This window comes from Aphelocoma coerulescens (assembly GCF_041296385.1).
Source record: "Aphelocoma coerulescens isolate FSJ_1873_10779 chromosome Z unlocalized genomic scaffold, UR_Acoe_1.0 ChrZ, whole genome shotgun sequence".
NCBI lineage: Eukaryota > Metazoa > Chordata > Aves > Passeriformes > Corvidae > Aphelocoma > Aphelocoma coerulescens.
The window spans coordinates 50,179,623-50,205,842 of NW_027184085.1; the positions used below are offsets into that span (position 1 = coordinate 50,179,623).

The following is a 26,220-nucleotide window of genomic DNA, read 5'->3' on the forward strand; positions in this document are numbered from 1 at the left end:
CAGCCGGGAGCTTGTCTTCTCAGCAAACGCTGAGACACAGCCTCTTGGAAATGGCAATTTTGTTGCACTTTCTTTAATGCTGTGAGCGAAGTTAGTGTTTCAAGAAACCTGCCGTGCAGCTGATCTGCCAGGTCTTTTAGTTGTGGAAGCAGTGGTTCAGGGTGCTGGATTTTACTTTTAGTTTGCAAGGTTACTCAAGGAAAAATGGTTTGTGTTAAACTCCTTGTTCCCTAGTCGAACACAGTGTTTGAAATCCCTGCAAGTCTTTGCAATCGCAGTGTGACAGCCTGAAAGCTGGCTTCTCAGAGACTGACCCAGGGTTTGTCATGGAGAAATGAGTACTTGCCGGTGCAAGGACTCGCAAGCCCTAGAGGTACCTCCCTGTTGAGTTAAAAGAGAAGAACTGTGGTGCAAATACAGAGCGGCCCTGGTTAGCAGACAGAGTCCTGCTTGAAGCTGATTGACCCTGCAGATCATCTGTCTTCTGGCAAGACTGCTGCCAGGTGGCATTTGAAGATGTAGAGGCCTTCTTGCTCCCATTTGATGGTCAAATCAGCCTGTTCTGGGGCTGGTTGTGGACAGCTTTCATAAATAAAATATTCTGATTGAGTATTTTATTCATGTATGATTATCAAAAGGACAAAGGTGTTTGAGGACCCTTCCCACCCCTGATTAGATTTCAGTAATTTCTTGAATAGGCAGAAGGATTACTTCTATTCTCCAAGCCATCTGTATTTTACACACAGATATAATATGTATTTAATGGGCGATACTTGTGAGACAATCTTCTGGACATACCTAACTTGAAAGTTTATGGGGTGGTTGCACTGCAGTAGATAGAGAAGAGCCTGTTTTCCCTCTTTTCCACAGCAAAGCATGTTATTCAAGATTTGCAGACTTCTCTGAGTGGACCGATAGTTGTGACAATTTTGCTTCTCTGCTCCATGGGACACAGAAAAGAACATTCCTGGAACAAAAAAAAAACCAAACACATAACAAAAAAACAAACAAACAAAAAAAAAGTCAGAAGGAGGAAACTGTTTTGTTATGGTTTTGGGTTTTTTTGTTTTTTTTTTTTAACAGAGAATATGCACATCTGAAAGAGGGGTGTAGGGTAGAAAGAAAGAAAGAAAAGGAGCACAAGGTAGAGTACAGTCAAGCAATACTGTATTCCAGAAAGTGCTAAAGAGAAAAGGAGGTGGGTGCAGAATAGCATGATGTTGCTTGGCATCAAGCCTCTTGGAATGATGATTTTATGCAGTTTGCTGGTGTGTTGGTGTAGTAGCTGGTGCTGCTTAGAACGCTTTAGTGAGTGATGTGAGACTTGGGACGGACCAGATCACTTCAGGTTCTTTGCTGGTGTTTCTCTCCTGAAAAATATTCTTTATTAACTGCCAGCAAAATACTTGGCATTTTTAGGTCCCTGGGGACGGTACTTGTGCTTTGTAATAGAAACAGAGAGGAGCAGAGAGGTCCAAGTGCCCTGGGAACGAGGATCACAGAGTCATTTGGAATAGCAGTTGTTTAAAAGTGTTACAGGAAAACATGGTACTGGTCTTTGTTTAATATTTAGTCTTTATCACTCATTAGGTAAACAGATTTCAGATGGAATATGTTTTAGTCAAAACACAATGTTATTTTCATTCTTCTGTTTTAGGGTATTATCTCAGGATTAGATACTTCAGTAGTACCTTTGACAGATAGTTGAGTGTCTTGTGAGCCTCTTCTGAGCCAGGGACTTAGGCAAGGACTGTCCAGATAAGATAGACAGAGAAACCTAAAATGAGTAAAATATAACTGGAATTTTAAACTGTGTACTCTAGAAGTAAATTTATTTCCAGAGAAATTTACACCATACTATTCCACTAAAGTGTTCTGGTGATGGGTAATTAGTATATTAGTATATTAAAGGAGAAATACTTACAATGAACTGCAGGTATGGCTGAAGATCAGTTAATCAGTTATGCACAGAGTAACTGAGAGGTTCTTTTAAAGGCATTTGGACCAGACAAGGAAAGCAGAGGAGGTTTTGGTCACTGTTCTTGTTACCCAGTTTTGCTGCCACACTCCCCTTTCTCTTTTGTGCTGGTTCTCAAATGCAGTGGGTGTTCTTCCCTGACTTTAAATCTTTACCTTTGAACAAAAGTATGGATTTAACTTGTTTAGGTATTTTGGATAATTTTCTGTTGGTCTGATGGGCTCAGGAAAAGATTCAAAAAGTATTAAAGCAGGACAAGGATGTGAGATTGGAAAGAGGGAAAGGGAGGAAGAAAGGATGCAAAACTGGGTCATCCTGTCTTGTGTACCATCACTGTTGTTTGATTTACCCTGGAAAGATAAAAGGGGACTTAGGCTAATCAAGTAGGTTAATGGGAACACACTTTTTAAGAGCAGGCAGGGGGCTCTTTGGCCAAGAGTTTGTAAGATCTGTTCGATCTAGGAAATCTGTCGACAGTTTTAATTTAAGACATGTGCTGCTTCTGCTGTTGAGGGCATTTTCTTACCACACCAATACAATCAAATAAAAAAAGATCTTTTATTTTTTATTCTGAAGATTCCACATATCCTTATGCTGACAGAAATGCATGTTTTTAATCCCGAAAGATTTTAGTAAATTCTGTGGATAGTATCATGCAGTATATCCAGGTGCTTGGTAGTAGATGACCACTTCCATCTTAAAAATAACTCTCTTTCAACTGTAATGAGCAATAGTCTTGGATTTTTGTTTTTGTGATTTAGTACTTACTACCATTGGGGTATACAAAACCAAAAAAAATTATGCAGGTCTAAAGTTTTAAAGCAAATTCTAGCAGTTAGATGAGTGCAGTCTCTGAATCAGTGACTGGAGAGGGTGATGAACAGGTGTTTAAAGCAGCTTCATGGGCCCTGATACGAGGCCTTGACTGGGTGGTACTTCCAGTGTGCTGAAACTGGAAAAGTGTGACTGGGGGCTGATTTCCTGCCCTTTGGTAATTCATTCCTTACTTCAGCTCTTCATCTTGGGAGAATTGCAATTTATCTTTTCCAGCTCACAACTGTCTGTATTTCAAAGTAATACAGCCTTTCATTGATCAGTACAATATGGTACAAATGTTAGCAGTGATCATTTCAGCTGGTACTTCCCTGCAGAATATGAACTTTCACTTTTTCTGCTTTTAGCCAGGAAAAAAATCAAGAGGATCTTGAAATGTAGTCAATTGTTTTTCTTAAAAGAAATTTTAAGTGGCTGTGAAATTGTTACTAATTCTAAGAATGATAGAATACTATTTTCACTTTCCCATTTTAGTGTCTTTCTCCCTCCCTGCCCCCCTTTGTTCTTATACCCACTGGCATGGTATTAGAGTGCTTGATTAAGGTAGACATTGAAGTGATGTCTATTCACAGGGATATCAAAGCCAATACACTAAAAAAAACCTGAACAAACTGATGTGGTTTTGTTTCTTTCGGTCTCCAGTTATTGCAGTCATAAAAAGTTACAAAAAAGTTTGATCGTAAGAGTTACATGTAAAACAGTAGTCTAGAATTTTTCATAGAAACATTCAGTACTTAATTTTTAAGTACTCATGTAAGGAAAAAAAGTCAAGACTTAGTTATTTGACTTCAAATGGTAGAAGACCATATTCACTTTCAGAAAATGCAACTCTTTCCACATGAGTAGAGAGTTGCATATTGTTTTGTCATGGAGGTTTAAGACTGAATTCCAGGTAAGAAATGTGAAAAAAGTATTGGTTACAGTTATTCTTTTTTCTTCTATAAGACACAGTTAACTTTAACTTGTAAAAGCACAGGTTTTTTTACAGAGAGCTAGCACAGGCAGTTCTTAAACAACTGTGTTCCCTATAAATGCTTAGCTGATATCAGTTAGGTAAGCTTACCTGGATACCCCAAATTTGCATCTAATGAGGTCTCTATTTCCCCCTTTCAAAAAAACCCAACTAGCGTGCATTTTGGGAGTGTGAGTCACAACTGACAATAGGGAATGCATGAGTTAATAGGCATTATCTATTTTATATTGATGGAAGTACCTTCCCAGAAGAGCAGATGAAGGAAGTGAATGTTTCCGCACTGTCCAAGGATGGGCTTTTTTTAGGTCATGGTGCTGTCATTACCTAACCAAAACGTGCTGTGATCCCATGAAGAACTGATAGAATCCAGTTGGAATCCAGTAGACTCTGCAAGGTTGTTACCAGTGGTATCTGCGGAAGCTCGTGCTGACTCCTGACATTTTAGAGACTGGAATCCAAGTGCAGAACAGAGCACAGAAAGCACAATATAAATATAGGTACATTGATACAACCTTACCTCATCTTGCCTGATACATTATGCATAGGGAAACCTCAAGGTCGTGGGCTTCAGTTCATCAACTTCCTTGAGTTTAGTATCCAAAGTTGGTTTATGTTAATTCCCCACAGTAACCACACATTAAAAGCAGCAATTTAAAAAAAAAATCAGAATTAAGTGTACTTGAACATATTTTGCAGACATCAAACCTCACTTAAGTGTCAACATAGTTGCCAAGTGTTTAAATTAATAAAAGAGGCTGATTATTGAAGTTGGGAACATTATCTACATGCCAAACTGATCTTTTGTCCCCTATACAACCAGTTAAGAACTAAGCTCTTCTGTTGGTGATTGAAAACAGAATTGTATTCAGGAGTCTGAAACCCATTCTTTCCTCCCTATCTCTGTAAAGTGGGAGCATGTGAGAGGAAAGCGGGTGGGCCTGATCTCCCTAGCCCAGTGTCTAATTTGGGTGCCTAAAATTGTGCAGTTGTAAATACCCTGTTGTTGCATTCCTGGAATAAGGAATGATACCATTCCATTACAATAACTGCACACAGAATAAGTTTCCCTTTCTTTTTTTCCACCCAAAGTTGGGAGGGATTTTAAGATGCATATTTCATTTTAATAAAGGAAAGGAAGGCAACCCGAGTTACAGTCCAGCCCTCAAACTTCTTAGCAAAATGTCGACATTCTGTCCTCAGCTAACAGTAACAGTACATTGGAATTTTTTGTCAAAATAGTCCCTTTTTCTTCCCCAGTTCCAGAAGACACAGAAATATATTAACTCTTTTATTCTTACATTCCAATTTGACACATTCCATTTATGATAAAAATATATAAGGAATGAGATATGCTTGAAGATATATGAAACCTGAGGTGGAAAAAATCCATGTCAGAAGTCATCCAGTTTTCTAAGATATATATAGGGAGTGGTACAGAGATCATAGGGTATTCAAGGTGTCTTGAGTAACAGTTAAACTGATGAAGATGATAACTTGTACTGCTTGGTTCTGCCTGAATGAAGGAAAGAAAGATGGGAGAGGAATGGAAGAAATTTGTTAATATCTGTGTTCGTACAGTAGTTCTTTTAAAATTAATTTTGTCTGCTTATGAACTTGAAGCACATCGAATATGTACATATTTTACATAGTGTTGTGAATCATGTCCTGAAAATCTATGCTGTAGTTATTCAATATGCTGTATAGAAAGCTGTATATAAAGCTATCTATATATATCATATATATAAAAATATATATTTCTTATTATATATAAATATAATAATTTCTCCATATAAATCTATTTGGAGAAATAGAAATGTATCTCCATAGGCTATGAAGACAATTATACTTGCAAAATAAGAATCAAAGCTGGTAATTGACTTTTCTTGTTTGGGAGGATTATTTTTTTAGTTTAAAGATGTCTTGATCATCTTAAATTCCTGTTTTGCAATTTAGGATCTTCATGGTGTACAAGACTACAGGAAGGTCTGTCTACTTTATGCATGTCTGCATCGTGTACCTTTTTCCTGAATTAGTGAAATAATGCAAAAATAAAATCTATGCAGTGTCCGCATGTAGATATTTCAGGTTGTAAAATAACTGTTATATTATGTGTAAAGACCACAAAACCTTTTCTTATAGTGCAAAGAGACAATACAGGAGCAATATCCACTTGTATTCTTAAAGAGCTTATCTACTACAGAACCAGTGATTTCAAGTACCCTTTCATTTGAGTACTCTGCATGTTTAACTTAGAGCACTGAATATTTTTTGAAAACAAGCCCCAGCTATCAATTTGAAAATTATTAAAATGTGGAAATGAAAAACCTATCAAGAAGGGGGAAATTATTGTATTATTAAAGAGAAACAAAACAGAAGATTTTACCTCTTTATGTAGGTTTTTTTTTCAAAAGACTGTCAAAAATTATAATACATGTTCTCAATTCCATTTGAACTGCTTCCCAGGAACAATGGCTGTATTGCTTATCTTTTAGGAAATTGGTGATTCTTTGAAAGTACTTTTTTATGCTGTATGTCGAGCTTTTTAGGATCCATGTTTGAAAAGTGTTTCTTGCCTTTGATTGTTCTTCTGACATACATGTTTCCAGTTCTTCAATTTGATGATGAATTCCATTTTGGAATTTCTCAATCTTGCTTGTATTCCAAGCATCAACAGGAAGATTTTTGCTAAATAGTTGGAAGATCTGTTGAAGGAACTCGTAGATGATCCTTATGATGTTCTTCTGTGTGACCCTGGTCATCTCCATGGGGAATCTGAATTCAGTTGTTTCGCTGAGGCATTGCTGAGGAAAATAACCACCCGTTTTCCACAGAAAGTTCATTATATGGTAGTTCACTTTGGTTCCTTGGAAAAGACAAACTGAACATGAGATTTTGATGTACAATGCCAGTATAATGCAAATTTGCACTAAAGTTCTCTGAGCCATGGTGGTCATCCTGATGAAGCAGTCAGCACTATTGTCCTTTCCTTTTTGCAGATCTGTCAGCTTGCAGTTTCTTGGTTGTCTTGTCTTGCTCACATGCTTCTCTTTCACATCTCTGAATTTATTTTGTCTGTATGACATGCTGGGTATTACTCACTGTGTAGGAATTGCTCTTTCTATCAACTATGGTCCTGCCAAGGTTTTCAGTTTCACACAGTTTCAAAGGTTTTGCTCATTTCTGCTTTGACTGTATTTAATTGAAAAATGAGTAAATCAGTCAATCTAGGGATTCAGAGGATATTGGCAGATTAACAGGCTAGAATCTGGTAAGAGCATTACATCTGCTCACATTCTTACTAGAAGAGGCAGTCCTGCTTGAGAAATTTTCCTTTTATTCTTAAGTTGGAAATGACAGTGGAAAAGAATCACATCCCTAGCTAACATATATGCAATCAAAGCAAGATGTAATTTTGTTGATTTAAGAACAAATATCTTTTTAGTACGATAAATTGTTTTGTTTGGGGAATGGCTTAAATTTTATTAGCAGAATAACCTTGTTGTTGACACAACATTGGCTCACTAGGGGCATATGTTGCTATGACTATGTTGGCAAAAAAAATAAGTACATACAACTCGTAAGACAGATGCCTTTTTCTCCAAAATCTCTGATAGTTCACTGTTCAGAGTAGCTTTGTTCTACTTCATCACTTGATGAATCAGTCTCAATTTTTAGATGCATTAAGGAAAGCATGCTTTTCTGTAAAAAAAGAGGAATTCCTTACGTTTCAGAGTAAGAAAACTGTGGTTCCGAAGCTTCCTCCTGTTGTCCGAAGTGGATTCTTTCACCTGGTGTGTGAGAGAGAGTCTGGCTCTACTCATCCACTGAAATGCAAAAGAAAGCATCTTTTAAATCCAAACCAGTCAAATAAGTATTTGTCCACAGTTATTTGGTTTATTGCTTTTAAATCCTGTTCCTTCTGACTCTCTTGTTCCTCTGAGGTCTGGGTCATTAGTAAACAGATTTGAGCCTTCTGTGCCTTTTCTTATGAGATATATAGAGCTTTCTGACTCAAGCATTTAACTTGCATAATAAATCTCATCCTACAAAGGATGGGGACATTCTGGCATATAGAAACTCATGAGTCAGTTTAGTGTCTCCAGTTGTCCACTCTGTGAGTTGTAGGAATGGCCATAGAACTGCCCCAAAAATCAGTGCTGTAACTTTACTTAGCCCTTACAGATAGTTTTTACTGAATATGTGGCTCTGCTATTTATCAAAAGTTCATTGTTTCTCTGGTTTTACTGGAACTAGAGGGTCTCTTGGGGATTCCTTGATATTTTCCCTGGTCCCCTCATTCATTGTAAAAAATTCTCCAGTATCATAATGTTTGCATCTTTTCAATGACCCTTACTGCCTACAAATACCACATTGATTCAGGCCAAAAGTGTGTGTGTGTTTGTTCAGGGAAAGTAGGGGCCTTTCAGGCCCCAAGCGCCCTGCTTGTTCTGTTTATTTCACCTTTGTAATGCCAGTCTCTTTTCTTTCCACAGCAACATGGTAATCAATCTAGCCTGAGTATGCCCCCAGTTGGGGTTATCGGTTAACACTTTCCAAAGGCTGATACATTCCTTCAAGATTCTCTCAGTACAACCAACAGATCACTTCCGATTCAACAAGTACAAAATATAAAAAAGGATATGTATAAAACCTGGCCGACCCCTGTTGCTTGTTTTAAATGCCTGTATCACTGGTTGATTATTTCCCTGAGTCTGGCCAGCAACAGGACTAAAATCCTTACTTCCCATATGCTCTTTATTTTGATCCATATTCTCTTTATCCATCCCAACTCTAATGTTATATGGTATGAAAAGGAGGGAACTAACATTCACACATCTTCTGCCTCATTCCCTCTGGAACATACAATCTTTGCCTTTTTCTATTTCTCCTTAGTACTTGGTATCAGCATGTCTCATTCCAACATACACCTTTTCTGAATACCTGGGTCTCTACACAATGTCATAAAACCCTCAACATAAACCAAAACTGGTCCCATTTACCAAGTCAGCAGTACAACATCAACTCCAAGATAAAACTGCAACAAACCATTTTCCTCATTCTCTGACTTATAAGGCGTCCACCACTGATTACAGTATTTATTCACTTTATCTTTAGTTATTGGATCTTTCCCACCTTACTCCAGTTTTCCAAAATAAAACCCCAAGGGCTACAGGGTGGTATTGCTGTCTGGTTTGCCAATACCCAGATGCCCAGTTTCTTTATCCTTAGGTCCAGACCTCCAACACAAATAATTTTTTACTCCCTGCTCTGACTCCTTGTCATCAGAGAAAGGACAAGCACTGTCTCCTATCATGCAGTTTTGTGTGTAACAATTTTAAAGCCTAGGCATTTATTTATTTATTTCTCAGTTCTGATCCCCTGTTGTTAGTTACACGCTGCTCTGACCTCATGGCAGCAAAGATAGGAGGACCCCTCCCCTCTTTCACACATTGTTTTTGTTGTGTAGTGACAGTTACTGTTCCAAACCTTCCTTATCCAATTTACACAGAGCTTGAAGTTTTCAAGTACCAACCCCGCTGGTCAATTACAACAAAATAAAATTTGATACTCACCAGTCCAGAAATTCACACCACTTTCCCTTGCTCAAATACCTCTGGAGTGTTGCACCTTTGAGCTGCTCACTGCCTCAATACTGGAGAGGATTTGATGGAGTCTCCAGTCAAACTGGTCCAAATCCTTTCTGATCTGTTTCTCCCTAGCTGGGGACAAGAAGATGATCCAGGCAAGACTTTTTAGCTCTCCCATTTGGCTCACCAAGACTGTTGTCCCAAAATGGATTCTTTCACCTGTTAATGCAAGAGGCTGATCCATTTACAGAGCTGAGGTATTTGATTTATTTACAGTTCTGCACAGGAAGGGGTGCTGGGTGGCAAATCCACAAACCCAGCACATAGACTATCAAACTTTTTACTATTTCTACATTTTAGCAAACAAAGACATTAATGTTCATTCATTACAAGTTACATAGTTCTCTTATTAAAACTAATATTAATTAGTATTCTGTCTTCTCTTGGTTAAATGATTCCCTTGCTTCTTTTGCTAATTAGTCTGCATGCTCAGTCTTTCTCTTCTTTCAGTCAGTGGGTTTATTGAGTCTTTTTCCCTTGCCAGAATTACCTTTTACCCAGTTGGAGTGTCGGCTTTTTTACTTCTTTATCTTGGGAGTTCTGCCAAATGACCTTGTGGCCTATAAATTCTGCATTCTTTGTGTCCACTCTCAGTGGTGCATCCTTCTCCCTCAGCTCTGCTAACCTCCTGCTAGGTTTGTGTTCGCCGAAGCATGACTATTAACACGACTTATTATTAACTTTAACAAGGCTATTCTACAGACAAGTAATTCATCTTTCTAATACCTAGATATCACTCCCATGAAAACAAGCTCTCAAGGAGGCTGAATTCACTTGTGTTGGCAGCAAAATGTCCCATCTTCAAGACCACTCCAGCTGGGGTAATGCTGGAATTTGTCTTCCATTGTCTGGCTAATGTACTTCTCTGACTATCAAGTCTTTGGGTCAGGTTATGGTAGGACTGCAGGTAGCCACCACTGGATGAATTGTAAGCATCTGAATCAATCTGAGCCTTTGATAATGACAGTTCTAAGAAAGTGCCACATAAGCACTGTGGCTTGAAATGGAAGTGCTTGGTTGGTTCCTGAATGTGCATTAGCAAAGTGCCATGTTTCTATATATCACTCATCTCCTCTAGTGCAGTACCAGCCTTTTGAACTGGTTCCTGTAATCACAATGTAGGAAGTCACTGGTGGTTGAAAAGGAAGACTGAGTTGAACATTAAGATAAGCAAAAATTACAAAGTATTTAGCAGGCAGATTTGCTTTTCTTCTTGCGGGAATTGTTATGGATTGCTAATTCTAAAAGTGAACCAAAGTGATTCATCTTTATGTTATTCAGCCTGCATAATTACAGGAATATTTGAAAAAGAATATGGAAAATGTATAAGCTCAGAAATATTTGATGTTGTCCTGATTTTGTGTGGGATGGGGTTAGTTTTTTTCCTAATTGCAGGTACAGTGCTATATTTTAGATTCAACAGGACAATAATGTTGATAAAACACTAATGATTTGGCTGTTGCCATCAGTACTGTTGTTTCCTGTGCTCTGCCAGTGAGCAGGTTCACAAGAGACTGGAAGGGACCCCAGCCCAGCTGGAAGATCAGCCAGGACAGCTGATCTGAACTGGTCAAAGGGGTATTCCACACCATAGAACATCATGCCCAGTATATAAACTGGGGGGAGTTGTACAGGAGCTGCAGATCTGTCACTGGCCAGTGGGTGATGAGCAATTGTATTGTGATCACTTACCTTTCTTGGGTTTTATTCCTCTTTATCACTATTTTTGTGGTTGTTGTTGTTTATCATTATGATGATGATGATGATGTTGTATTTTGTGTCACTTATTAAACGGTTATTATTTGAACCTACACATTTCATTTTTCTTTCAGATTTTCCTTCCCCCTGGGGAAGGAATGAGTGAGTGGCTGTGTGGTTCTTGATTGCCAGCTGGGGTTAAACCATGACAGATGCAAGCAGTGAAGGAATTCCATGATGATCTTGAGATTAGAAAGTGTTTTGTTAAAAGAAAAATAAATCCTGTTGATGGTTGGGAGGACCCGTTACAGTCTGACAGAGTGCAAGATTGCTGTGGATAAGCAGTTTCTTTAGCAAACCAGCGGGTGACTTCAGCAGTTACACAGTAGTATCCTAGTAATATAGTAACTCTCCCACAGTTATTCTTGTTCTACTTCTGCTGATGCTAACTTTGTGCTTATACTGTGGTATTGGCACAAATTGTCTACCCAGGGGTCTTCAGAGAAGTTAATTTATGAATGAAATTTGTGGAAGGGATGTGTTTGAAAGACTGGACTCAGGAGGGCTATGGTAGATTTAGTACATTGATTTGCCACAGATGTCTTTTTGGTTTTAATTTGGTATACATGTGTATGGATCTTCTGCATTAAATGGAACATTGATTTAAATCAAGCAAGGACCAGTAGTTTGAGGTACTAAAGCAACATGAGAAACAGCTTAGTGCTCCATGACAAAGGTGGATCTGATTCGCTGTTCAGTGTTTGTATTCTGTTTATACACTGTCACCCCTCTTTTCTTTCCATTGTCATTTCATAGGAGACCCATGAAATATTTGATTGTTGTGGAAAAAAATTAAAATTTCAAGGGGAGATTAGGCAGTATGAAGTGGTTGTAAGTGATGAAGGAGAGAGTATACTGTGTAAAAACCTTCAGTTCAGGGTTGGGGATCAGACACCTGTTGGCTTTGTGCAGCTTATCTAAGGACAGGTCAGGACAATTGCTTCTCAGAGTAGCTGTGTTGTCTCTACCTAATATTATATATAACCCCCCTAATTTGGGGACATCTGAGAACCCACATGGAGATTACCACCTTGTAAATCAGAACTCTTCTTCCCTGAAAGCAGAGAAAGGACATACACACATTCTACCTTGTAGTGCAAACCATCCACCCTGTGACCAAGTACCTTACACGGGTTCTCTCCTTACCTCTTTCTGTAAATAAACAAATGCTTTTCCTGTGGGAATGACAAGAGTGGCTTGAATGAATAAATCAGAAGCTATGCATCTATGCTTTGGTTTCAGTGCTTCAGGATTTTGCATTTTATTGTGTTCTTGCCTCCTAAAAGCTTCTCTGAGGTCTGGTCGACGGACCAAGAGTTGCTGAAAGAACTGGTTTTTTGTCTAGTGAGATAGAATATGGTTTTTGGGTTTCAGTTTTTTGGTTGCTTGCTTTTGTGGTTTGCTTTTGTCAACAACAACAATAATAGTAATTTTTAAAATCTCTCTGTCACAGGTTTTGTATGTCTGTAACAAATGTGAGCATCAAAATGTCCTGCTGTTGTGCTCTCACACTGGCTGTCATGCTTCAGTGAAGGCTAAAGAACTTTTGGTCTGAGGATCCCACTTTGTGCCAAAGCAGATGAGGATAGGAAAATTTTGTGGCTCAGGCGGCAGCTGAAAACAAAATCCAGAGGATAAATCTGAAGGTCTAGTACAAAGGACTAGGAGTCAACTGAATGGAACTGAGATCCCAGATCTGTATTCACCTAAATGATACCTAGGTTCAAAGTTTCTTAGTTTTCCTCTGTTCTAACTACATCTTTACAAAGTAGATATATCTAGTTAGTACATGTCTTGTGTTACACAGTTTTACCCAGGCTGTTTGTCAAGATTGTCTAGTGAAAGCATTGTGAGAAATGCTGAAAAAAGCGGAAAAAAAAAAAAAAAGGCTGAGGCCTGAAAATCTGTTTTGATTTTGGACAGCCCTAAATTCTGAGGGATGCTACTTTAGCTTCTATACTGTCTTTGTTTCCCTCAGCATTGCCCTCTTTTCTTGCTTAACAAGTAAAAGTGATAAACTGTTAGTTTATGTGATAAAAACTTGCCTGTGCTCCACAAGGTAGGACAGAGAATCATTGGCAGGTGGAGAAGCGTTAGTAACCCTTTCCCCAGCTGCTCCCAGCCCCATCACCAGAGCCTATCTCCTCAAGCCCAGAGGAGCACAAGGGACAGTGACAGGCAGAGACCCAGTGTAAGGATTCTGAGGAAAGGCCCTTCCACCGTTGTCCTGGGGCAGCCTCACCCCCATGATGTGGGAGAGAAATGCATCAAGATGAGTCAATGCTGGAGCACCTCACAGACTTCCTGGTTTTGCTGCCTGAAGATAGAGGACACATTGCAGCATACAGAGGAAGACTGTTTCAGGATTACACAGGACTTATTATGGAATGTTTAGGGGAGAAACCAAAGGCAGGGAAAGGGATAGAACTGAATTGTTTGGGAAGGAAAAAGCATGTGAAAATAGAGAGATGAAAAGGACTGGTCATGTTTAAACAGCAGCTGGTCAAAACACTGCTCTACTGTGACCTGAAGAGCTTTATGCCCTCCCAATAAACTCAATTTCTAAGTATTTTCTCGGATGAGGGACTGTATGACTTTCCAAAGGAATTTCCATCTGGCTGCATTGTCAGACTCTTTGAGTTAGACTTCTGTGACTAGTGTTCTCATCTGCTTGTAATCAATTGTAATAAACAGACTAATGTTATTGTTCATCCTTCTGTAAGAAGGTCATCTTGGCAGCTAGTGAAAGAGTGGTTATAAAACACTACCCCAGTAATAGGAGATGCAAAGTTCCTAATGCTTGTACAAGTTACTGCTGGTCTAGTTAAAGTTGAGGTTTTGTGTGGTTAAATAAGAAATCAAAATGCCATACTTCATTTGCTTGGTTTTCCTGCTGAATAGTGTTTTTGTTTCTGGGAAGAGTACATGCATCACTTTATTTTGCCTCTGGAAAACCCTTATGCCTGAATCACAGAATCCAATAAACATGATAGGGAAAGCCCCAGTGACTTGTTTACCCCCAACTGAAGGGGAAATGTTTCACACTGAATGTATTTTTAGAGATCTTCATCAGCCAAATTACTCCTGGGAGCAGGCCTCTAACAGGACATGAACAATACCAAGCTTAAGGTGAAGTTTTACTGCACACAGCCAAATTGATCTAGTGGTTAACTCCCACCCAAAGAGCTGATCCTTTTTCTCTCCTGCTTGGCCTTAAGACTGATTCATCTTGGAAAAATAGTGTTCCTGGAAAGCCAATCACCTTTCCTTTCTCTGAGCAGGAATGATGGTGATGACAACAATTTTTTGCCCGTTTTTCTACCTTGAAAGGGCTAATCAGAGTAAAGCTCATGGTGGCACGTGGGGATGACCAGAAGAACATGTCTGTTAGTATGGGAGCAGGATCTGTTTTTAAAAGGAGACCTAACAGTAAGAGGCTGGAAACCTGGAATTCTGAGTTTAGGAGCCTGTGCTCTGTAGAAGGCAACCTGAAGTAATCATGTGATCTTGTCTCATCGTGACGTCCACAGAGGGAAGTGTTAGCTACATTGCAAAGTGTCTCAGCGCTTCATCTCTAGTACTTGGATGTGAGACTGGCTACAGAATGTAGAACAGATCAAAAACTTTTAAAATCAGACTAAAGAACAGCTAAAAAGTGTAACAGTTTCACCTGAGATTGCTGGCTACTGTATGTGTACTACAGATGTCTTTCTTAAAGGGTTGATGGCAGATACAAGTCAGTTTGTGTTGTATGTTCGTCTGTATGACTCTTAGAGGCTACAAGTGTGCATCAATATTTTTCAATGATATTTTATTCCATATTAACATCATTAAAATAACTTTATTCCACAATATATGTATGCAGTGATTCTGTAGGCTATCTTGTATCATCCTCATAATAACAAATAACAGAGTATTTCTCATCACTCAGGTTGGGTGGAGGACAAGTACTATTCTGAGATGAGAACATCTTTGTATTGCTGACAAATCCTTTTTATGTCAGCATGGTAGTTTGCTTGTGACAAATGTCTTAACAATACAGTATGGCTGTAAGGAGACCATTAACTAGTGATGCAGAATTGCCCTGCCATAGTGAGGTAGAGACTTAATTATATGTGCCAGTTGTGTTTATAAATTTTAAAATTTTATTTTATGAACCAATGAAGTCTTGTTCCGGACCTCTTTTACTTGATTCTCCCAACACCTTTTCCTTGTATCTTGTCAAAGAAGGTAGGGCAGAGGATATAGTGTAACTAATTTCCAACTCAGCATCCTTCTGTGGTATTACAGGAGTGATGGACGAAGGAAGAGCAATGGACATCACCTCCCTGGACTGTGCAGAGCATTTTATACAGCCATGCTTGTCTGTAAACTGGAGAGACATGGATTTGACCCTGACATTAGCTCAGCTGAGTAGAGCATGACGCTAGTAACTCCAAGGTCGCGGTTCAATCCCTGTGGGTCATTCACTTAAGAGTTGTATTTGATGATCCTTGTGGGTCCCTTCCATTTCAAAATATCCTGAGATTCTGTGATTTCATGGATGGACCACTCAGTGGATAAAAAATTGGCTGTGTGGTTTCTCTCAAAGAGTTGTGGTCAACAACTCATGGTCCAAGTGGAAAGCAGTGATGAGTAGCATTCCTCAGAGGCTGGTATTGGGACAACCACTTTTTAGTATTTTTGTTGGTTACTCAAGACAGTGGGATCAAGGCCACCCTCAGCATCTTTTCTGATGACACCAAGCTGGGTGGTGCAGTTGGCACACTGGAGGGAAGGAATGTCATCCAGAGGGACCTTGACTGCTTCAGAGGGAGGGCCTGTTTGAACCTTGTGAGGTTCAACAAGGCCAGATGCAAGGTCCTGCACCTGGATCAGGGCAGTCCCAAGCACAAATACAAGATTGAGGCTCCCTACAGAGAAGGACTAAAGGGTGTTTGTGTGTGAAAAGCTCAACATGACCTGGCACTGTGCGCTCACATCCCTAAAGCTAAATGTGTCCTGTGCCGCATCCAGAGCAGCATAGCCAGTAGGGTCAGGGAAGGGGTTCTGCCCCTCTGCTCTGTTCTGTTCTGCTCTGGTGAGACCCCACTTGGAACACTGTATCCAGCTCTGGGGTCCTCAACGCAAGAAAGATGTGGACCTGTTGGAGCAAGCGAGGAGAGGAGCCACTAAGTTGATCAGAGGGCTTGAGCACCTCTCCTAGGAAGACAGGCTGAGAGAGTTGGGGCTGTTCAGCCTGGAGTGGAGAAGGTTCCAGGGAGACCTTACAATGCTTTCCAGTACCTAGAGGGCCTTATAAGAAGGCTGGAAAGGGGCTTTACACAAAAGTATGTGGTGAGGACAAGGGGGAATGGCCTTAAGCTAAATAATGATCTGTTTATGCTAGATATTGGGAAAAAATTCTTCACTGTGAAGGTAGAACAGGTTGCCCAGTGAGGCTGTGGACTTTCCATCCTTAGAGATGTTCAAGACCAGGCTGGATGGGGCTATGATGGTCTAGTGGAAGGTTTCCTGCCCACAGCAGGAGCATTGGAACTGAAGGGTCTGTAAGGTCCCTTCCAACCCAAACTATTCTACTGTTCTGTGTGCTGAGTGGTTAGGCTTTTCCTTTGTGTGGTTAGTAGGCTTGTTTTCATCCTCATTCAGCTGCTAATTTTGTGTAGTCTGGAGGACTGAGTTTATTTTGAGGTTTTATTTTGAGGTTTGAATGGCTCTTTCAAACATCATTGAAGAAGATGATGGTTTGTAAAATTATTGTTAGCAAGACAGACACTGTGGACTGTGTAGAGTCTTGTTTCTAAGAAATCAGTTGAGAAATGTAATAGAGAGAGAATTAAATACTTTCCCTTAAATGTTCTTAAAAGTTAATAACGCACATAGAGAACTAAGAAAGTCTAAGCAATTACTGTCAAGTGTCATGGCTATGGACTTTTTGTGAACAACTGCAAAATAAGGTGAGAACCAAGAATATTTACATCGGCTTGGTTTGACAACAGGCATAATAACTGTGCCAAATAATGCTTTTTTATTAGGGTTTTTTAGTTGTTTTGTTTATTTGGGACTTTTGTGTTTGGTTGTTTTTCTTTCTTGTGTACCCTTCTCGTTGTGTTATTTGCGTCTGTGTCCTGCCCCTCCCTCAAATGTTAGTGTTTCAGATTACCTTTGTTTCCCCTGGGGAGCTGCTCACATATGAAAATGGACATTACCAGCAATTCTAAAAGTCTGCCTTGCTAATGATCTTGGCTAAAGGATTAAATGCTAAATGGTTGCAGAAACACTTCTCTCTGTGGTTGATGTATTACCAAGTACAAAAGTTGTTCCCAAGTCTGTCATAAATCTTGCCAGGAATTTGTGATCAGACAGGTTCCTGTAACAAGATGGATTCCAGGTTGGGAATAGCTTGAGTAGCCCCATGAAAATATGACTGTGTCTGTTCTCCCATGTTCAGAGAAGTACCTGCAGTACCATCCATTCTCACAGAATCACAGAATGGGTAAGGCTGGAAGGGACCACGGTGGGTCCCACATCTGGTCCAACTTCCCCTTCACACTATATCAGAAACAGTTTGGATTTCCTGCTTGAAGACCCCCAGTGAATCCAGTGATATTCAGTTCATTTGCTGGATAGATTGTGACTAGAGTGAAAACTACTTGTTTGCTTCTTAGAATTTTGCAGAAGTCTGTCTGTGAAAGAACTAGCACAGAACCTACAACTTAGGTGGGTTCCTAAGCCCTTTCTTAGTCTTTGATAAGTAAACAGTTGGACTATATGGGAGAAGATCACTCCTGGAATTGGTGAATTGGCACAAGGCTTTTAATTCTGTGCTATTGGTAACTGGTCATTGGCACCCATGCTTATTTTGAAATTGCTTAGCACACGTGATAGGCAACTGAAGAGGATTGCATATGACAGATCAGTGTTTTGGGCAGCTTCTGAGCACAGGAACTTTTGATGTGCTGAAGCCAGTTCACTGTAATCCTTATTTCGAAGTCTATTGGAAGGACAGCTTTAAAATCCTTGATGAATAAAGAATGTATGTGTAGAAGATGTCAAGTTTGTGCTATGCATTTTTCTGGCACCGTAAAGTTCAGATACTTCATTTTCACTGTGAATTTATTAGATCCAAAGGACTCCATTATCCAGTGGAAATTGGGATATATGTTGTTTTGTTGAGCAGGTTCAAGCTGAGTTAAACAGAGGGGCCAGATTTGTTTAAAGAATGTGTTTGGAGTATAGCTTTATGAACAGATGGCAGCTCCAAATGAGGCAACTGTGTTTTTCTTCCTTGGTCTGCTATTGGCCTGGTGTGTGACCTTGGACAAATTACTTGCTCTCATATTTCTTGCTTTCATCTGCTGTTCTCAAAGCACTTGAGGAGACATATTTTTTACTCAAGACAGTGGTTTTGATAAGAATTTTGTGGTTATATCTTACAGCAAAGAGAGCAGTCATTTGAAAACCAGATCTTTCACTACTAAAATAAAGTTGGTTTCATAATCTATTTTGTTTATTGTACTGATAAAACACCAAACACAACTTAGTTACATTAATGACCTTTATAGAATTATAAAGAAGGAAAATTTCTCTTAGATTGTATATCTCATTATGCTTTCAGGTGTATATTCTTAACTGCTACATTTTTCTAGTGCTTTGCATTAGTAATGTATTGATTTCTACAGTGTGGCAGATTGCAGGGGCAGTGTGCTTCCATTGGGATGCAGAGATTGAGAGAATCCAGAAGTGAAACATACATTATGTAATCTATTGCTGGCATTCTACTGTAATCCCTGAACAAAATCTTGATTTCACACTACCTGTAAGAGATCTTGTCTTGCAATGAAAGTGCTTAGGTTGAAAAGCCATCTGCTGAAGCATTTTGTCCCCTGGAATGGAGGAAAAAGAATAGGATAAGCTGCTAAAACATAATCACAGAGTATCCCGAGTTGGAAGAGACCCACAAGGATTGTCAAAGTTCAACTCCTGGCTGATATCTGTAGGGTACAGCACAGGGACTATATGATTTAACTCCTTCAATGTTCTTCTTCAGTGTTTTTTACTTGCAAAATCCTTTGCAAGTAAAGGGATTTTCTACTGCTTCCTAACTACGTATCTAAGCAGCTTCTCTCTCTTTTATGAGGAGTCTGGAGGGTGCAGGACTTTCTTTTCTTTTTTTTGCTTCAGACAATCTTGAATTCTGGTGTGTGCTGCTTTACAAAGTACAGCCACCCAAATGCAATCCCCCGGTCAGTTTTCTAGCCAAAATTGCAACTTATTAATAATCAATCTCCTAGCAGTACAAGTGGACCACAAGCTGGGAGATGCCTGTGTAACCCAACTCTCCCACTCAACCAGATAGGTCTCCAGAGTCTCCAAAATTCTCAAGGCTTTTCCATTGAGACCCACTGCAGAATCCACATGGTATGAGGCATCAGAATCTGCTGTGATAACCTCAGTAACTGATAACCTCTTTTCCAGGTACTATATTCTGCATCATACTGTAAACTAACATGTTAACAAAATAGAACTTACCAAGTAAATAAGGGCCTGAGAGAGAACTGTGCATCACTAATACGGCTTCTGTTTTTCAAAGTCTGTCCTACTCCTGTTTTTATCTAGGAACTAGTTAGGATTATAAAACAGTGTCACGGGTTGGCCCTGGCCAGATGCCAGGCACTCACCAAAGCTACTCACTCCACTCCCTTCTGCAGATGGACATAGCAGAGAAAATTTAACAAAGGGTTCATGAGTTGAGATAAGGACCAGGAGAGACATCACTCACCAAATACTGTCATATGCAAAACAGGCTCAGTGTAGAGATATGCATTGAATTTATTACTAATGATATTGGAGCAGGATAATGAGAAGTAAAATGAGCCCTTAGCAACACCTTCCCCCCACCCCTCCCTCTTTCCAGCTCTACCTCCTACCCGGTGGCACAAGGAGACAGGGAATGGGGGTTATGGTCTGTTCATCACCCTTCCCCTGCTGGTCAGGGAGAGGAGTTGTTCCCTTGCTGCACCATGGCGGGCCTCCCACAGGAGACAGTTCTCTATGAACTTCTTCAACATGGCTCTATCTCACGAGCAGCAGTTTCCTGTGACCTGCTGCATGTGAATCCCTCCCACAGGCACCAGTCGCCCTCTAACTGCAGCAGCGTGGGTCACTTCCATGGGGTGCAGTCTGCCAAGGACAGGCTGCTGCAGCTTGGGAGCAGGGCCCCTCTCTCCTCAGGTCTCCCATGGGATCAGAGCCTCCTCTCAGGCATACACCTGTAACGCAGCGTTTGGTGCTTGAGGCACCAACTCTGGCATGCCCCAGGGGAGAGGGAGTCCAGCTGCGTTACTTCCATGTGTCGCTGAAGCGACTTTGGCATCAGGAAAAGAGCTGCTGGCTGAGCTCGCTGGCTGGCTTCTTGGCAGAGGGAACACGGCAGGAGCCGATGGGATCGGCTCACGTTTGCTCGGAGACAAAGGAAGAGAGAGGCTGTTCAGGTCTGGCTTAACAGGTTTAATGTCAGAAGTTTCGCAACCCGAACGAGCTCGGAAAGCTGGAATCTGATGTGATGTGATTGGTGGGCTTGTGATGGGATGGCTCCTCGGAGCCTTGCCCTCAGTTTTGTAGGGAATTTGAAGACCCTGGTGAAAGGGGAAAACAACCAATGAGTTACAAGCCAGGGTGAGGATACAATGTAACAAGAACCACTGGGGGAAACGGAGAGGTGGGGGTTACAACAGAGAACCAGTGAACAACGGAGGAACCGAGAATTTTACCGAACCGGGTGCGGCTTAGGCTTGTACCCTGGCACTGCCCAGGGGGTGCGGCTTAGGCTTCTGAGCCGCCCCTCAACCCACCCTCTGAGCCTGCCTCTTTGGGGAACTCGATCCAGGGGAGGGGCTGGGATTGATTGGCATCACGCTGCCCCAGCCCCGCAGTGGGCTGGGTCACAGCAACACACCTGCTCCATACATGGGGCTCCTCCACGGGGTGCAGGTGTATCTTTGTATCCCCATGGATCTCCATGGGCTGCAGGGGCACAGCTGCTTCACCACGGGCTGCACCACGGGCTGCAGGGGAATCTCAGCTCCAGTGCCTGGAGTACCTCCTTCCCCTCCTTCTTCACTGACCTTGGTGTCTGCAACATTGTTCCTCTCACATGTTCTCACTCTGCTCTTCTCTGAGCACAATTACAATTGCACAACCCCTTTTTGTTTTTCCTTTCTCTTAAATATGTTAACATAGAGGCATTACCACCATTTCTAATTGGTCCAGCCTTGGCCAGAGACATGTCTGTCTTTGGAGCCACCAGGAACTGGCTCTGCAAGACATGGAAGAAGTGTCCAGCATCTTCTCACAGAAGCCACGCCAGAATCCCCCCCTCCCCTTTGCCCCTCCCCCCACCCTCATTTCCAAAACCAGGCCATGCAAATCCAATACAGATGGTCATAACTCAATGTCTTCTAAGAGAAAGTAAGGTAAGTATAAGAAGTTAATTTACACCGTAGTAGAAAGCTTCACACCATAATAGGGATTCAATATGATTTATTAGATGAGGATTTAGCCTTGAGAGTCTGAATTCAACTGGTTAAAACCTTTTCATGCCTAGTGCCTCATGGCAACATATTCAATACAGTGAAAATAAAATAAGGTAGCCTATAATGGCATGAGTGGAAGCCACACAAGATTGTTTCAAGCTGCTAAGTTCCTTGATTCTAACTGTAATCACCTGTATCTTACCACTATCTGATGCCTCATCCAAGAAGAAATAAATACTCCAGCTTTATGTACTTTGCTATGAAAATAACCCACATAGCTTACACAAAAGCTTTAGCTTTTGCCATGTTTTAGCATGTCAATGGCAGCTGCACTTTGTCCTCCTGGACTACTGTATTTCTTTGTGCCAGAGCCACCAGTGTTGTACATTATTGAAGCATTGATTAGCCTGAACATGCTGCTGGACCAGTGTGATCCAAAGGGCCAGAAGCCTTTCCTGGTTTTCAGGCTTTGAGGAGCATAATGTAGTGACACTTGAAGGACTGGGCTGGGCTGGTAACCAGAAAGCCAGTACACTTTTATGTCCTGAGGGTGTGGTGATGAAGCATCAGTGCTGGATAGGTCACTTGGCTTAGGTGATCAGGCTGTGCTCAGTGGAATTGTCTCCCTGGCTGGTAATGCCCCTTTAAATCATACAGTCAAAATTTGTTCAGTCCTATGCCTTGTCAGAATTTAGTCTGTTTTAGACCATGTCAGTCCAGAGGCATGGTTGTCTTACTTTCTGTTCTTCATGAATGGATTCCTACTGAATTAAGAGACTGACAGATAATTGAGAGTTTCTGGGGTTGCTTGTTAGGAACTTTGTTCATGCATTTATTTGTTGTAGTATGCAGATTGTTTATTATGCCATGCAGCTTGACATATAGTCCAGAAAAGTGCAGTTGCTGAGTTATTCTTTGTAATCATTGTATTTCTAAGGCAGGGCCATTAGCTGCTCATAATATGGACTTGAGCTCAGCAATGCAGTAAGTTAAGCTGATGGATTCTACATTGTTGTGTTGTTCATATTGCCCTGTCATTTGTAAATTGTGGGATTTAATTATGTCCTAATGATTGTTTTTATATAGCTGCAGTAATACTACCAGGCATTCATTCTACATTCACCAAACTCACTGTTTTTTCACGATCAAAGCTAATTTTCTCTTTAGACAGGTCAGACTTGTTTTATTAGTTAAACTAGAGGAAGGAACGTGCAGGGGTTCGGTATATTTCATCTATGAGAAGAATGTTTTTTAAACATGTCTCAGACTCTTGAATTCCAAGATCTATTTCAAAAGCACTTCATGGGAAGCACACAAAAAAAATCAGATCCCCTAAAGTACGTTTTTGCCATGATTTTTCATATTGGAAGGCCAAATCTTTGTTTACCCTGCAGACTACTCTCTTACCTTATGTTCAGTAGAAAGAAGATGGTAGAATATCTTGGCTTGAAAAACAGGTGTCTGCTAAGGGAGGCAGGAGCCTCCCTTGGAATGGAAAATGCAACCCCCTTCCCTCCAAATTATAATTTTGAAATGAAGGGGCTTTCAGGCAAAGATACAAGAAACAGGAATAACTGTTCTTTACCTATATATATATATATGTATATATAACAAGGCAAACAAACAATAGCAGTGTCAGTAACAGCAAGCAGAACCAGGAACCCGGTCCCAGCCTCTCTCGGCCGCGGGCCCTTTCCCCTCGGGTGCAGTTCCGCTCGCAGCCAGCAGGGGCGCTGGCGGCTCCCGGTGAGCAGGGCAGGTGCGATGGTTCCCCCGCGGCTGCAGGGGGCGCTCTGGAGCGAGCTCGGGGAGCACGCGGCAATGGCGGCCTGGCCAAGCCAGGAAGGGATGGAAGAAAAGGTTCACAAACCCCCTGGGCAGCCGATCCCAGTGCCCCAGCAGGGCCCGTGGGAGCAACAGGCTGGAACAGCAGGAATGAGCACCAAATCCCAGGTGGTAGATGAGATGTATCAAACTGTGGAGCTGCAGCAGGAACCCCGGGATGTCTCGGCAGGCAGGGAGTGAGGAGCTGCAGTGTAGCGAAGGCTCAGGGCAGTGGCAAGGAAGCAGTGGAGGTGGGGCAGCAGCAGCCCGGCTCCCAGCAGGGTAGGGAAAAGCCGGCTCCATATCCTGGGGTTTTTCCCCTGAGGCACCGGAGCAGATGGTAAAAAGTCCCTCTTTTAGTGAGGTAGGGTGTTAAATAGGGTCCCAGTGCAACGACTGCTCCAGCAAGCAGAGCTCCACTCACGGTAGAAGGAAGGCAGCAGAAGGCAGAACCCCTCAGTGGTGATGAATCCTCCCCACAGCGACACAGCCTCTCTCCCCTCCGAATGCCGAGAGCACAGGAGAGCTAGGGGCTCCACACAGCCCCTTTTTCCCAGCACGAATCTCATGGCTCTACACCAGAAAACCCCAGGTAAGAGAGAGTAGCCACCTGGACCCTTCTCCTGAGCTGTGGCCAGGTCTTTTGTCTCTCTTAATTATCCAGTTGTTACTGTCTCCTAGCAACACATATGGGGAAAATTCCTTAAGAGGAAAAAGCAAAAGGAGAACTCTTAAAACCCCAACATAGAATTACCATTAGTGGACTGGTTTAGAATGTTATTATAAAAAGAAGCAATTGTGAGCAATTCTGAAATGCTGAATCCTCTTTGAGAACTGTTTCTTAAGGTGTCATGATGCCCAAAAGAGAGGCTGGAAATAAATCCCCATAGACCGATGTCTATAGAGCAGGTATTAGTTTAGTGCAGCACTGGTGGTGAGGGGGATTTTTCCTCCTAACTCACCCGCCTTTGTCAAGTGCTGTGGTATATTTATACAGTAAATTTTGCTTAATGTTTCTGTGTCATTACAGCATCATCACATATGCACCGGAACTAATTTATATAGCATGATCTCATGGTTATTAGATAATTCTTTGCACTGCGCATACACTTCCCCAATTCTGGGGTCTTTGGGGGTCTTTGATGAAGGCTTCTAAAGTCTTCTTTGCTTTTGAACTTTCCAGCTTTGTCTTCGGGGCATGCATAGTTATGGTGCTCTTTGGTCCATCTTGTCTTAACTGGCCTAAATTATTTGTTTTGTGGCTAATTGGCTTTGGCCTGACAATTTCTCATTAGTACTACACTCTAAAACTATACACCTGGTACGTTTTGGGTTTTTTGTTTGTTTTTTTTTTTTTCTCTTTTTCTCTATTCTGCATATAAGCAACTAGTTAACTATATATTAGCCATTACATTGTATAAGAAGTTATTCATATTGGATTATATGGGTATCAAAAGTTATGATTCAGGTTATATAAGCATCAGGTTATATAGGTATAAAAGTTATGATTCAGGCTACATAAGTAAAAGCTATAATTCAGGCTATATAATATAGAAGACTATGCATCAGGTTATATTGATATTCTTCAGGTTATATTGACAAAAAGTAATGATTTAGGTTATATTGATATTAGGTGACATAGATATCTTATAACCCAAGCTATATAAACACTTTGTTACTTTGACCTAAATTATATAAACATTAGTCATAGTTACGAGGTCCTTAACATCCTATTGCATCTCAAGGTTGACAGGTAAAGCATTTCCAAAGTTGTTTTTTTCCTTAAATAGAAATAGGTAAGGGACTGTTACTGCTTACATTCCACAGGGTCATCAGGTTTTCCTCTGGAACTAATGTTCCACTGCTAGCAAATATTTTTTGCAGATCTGTAAACATGACAGAATGTGTATGGGTATGATAGCAGAGAAGACTGATACAGTCTGCAAAAACAGACACAGAAAATGGATTTGAAATTTTACCTAATGTGGGAACATGTTTACCAATAAAGAGACATCTGCTTTACTTTTAAGAAGGTATTAACTGGGTCATAAATTTAAGTCTTCACCAGACAGTTTTGTGCTATTCTGTGCTTCTCTTTACCTCTGTCTTGAGGAAAAAAAGCTTGTCTCAGTTCTTATTCTCTTCTTAGAGCACTTACAACTTAAAGAGAAATTGTCCTTATACTCAAAGTTTATTTCTGAAGATCTTTCTGTGTGTGTGCCAGTGTTTCAACTCAAAGTAGAGAGAAGGATAATAGTAGGGATCATTTTCATTTTCTGGGACACTGGGGCCTGGATTAGTACGATGATTCCTTGTATTCCTCATAGATGTCCCCTTTCCTCGGTCCATTTCATTATACCCTCACACAAAAAAAGAAGTGCAATTGAACCAATTCACTTGTTTGGCTTGCTGCCTGCACTCTGGAATATGTTCCATCAAAGTCTCATCTTTTAATGCTCCTGTGAACAGTAGTACAGCAGTGCACCATCTGCACGAAGACTAATTCATCTGCTAATGTCTTAGAAACCAAAACATTACAAAGTCTTAAGCAGACAAGAAGCATAAAGCTTGACATAATGTTTCCTACATTTTTTCAGTGGAGCTGTTCTGTGACATCGGCCTGATGCTGGAATAAACCATGCAATTAATCTAACAGTTCTAATGACAAAG

The 26,220-nt window shown here is 40.8% G+C and overlaps 1 protein-coding gene across 2 annotated transcripts in view; it reads left to right on the top strand.

The window, feature by feature from the left end:
* Window positions 1-26,220, top strand: part of MOB3B (MOB kinase activator 3B) — a 92,004-nt gene that overhangs the window by 841 nt on the left and 64,943 nt on the right. The window lies entirely within an intron of this gene.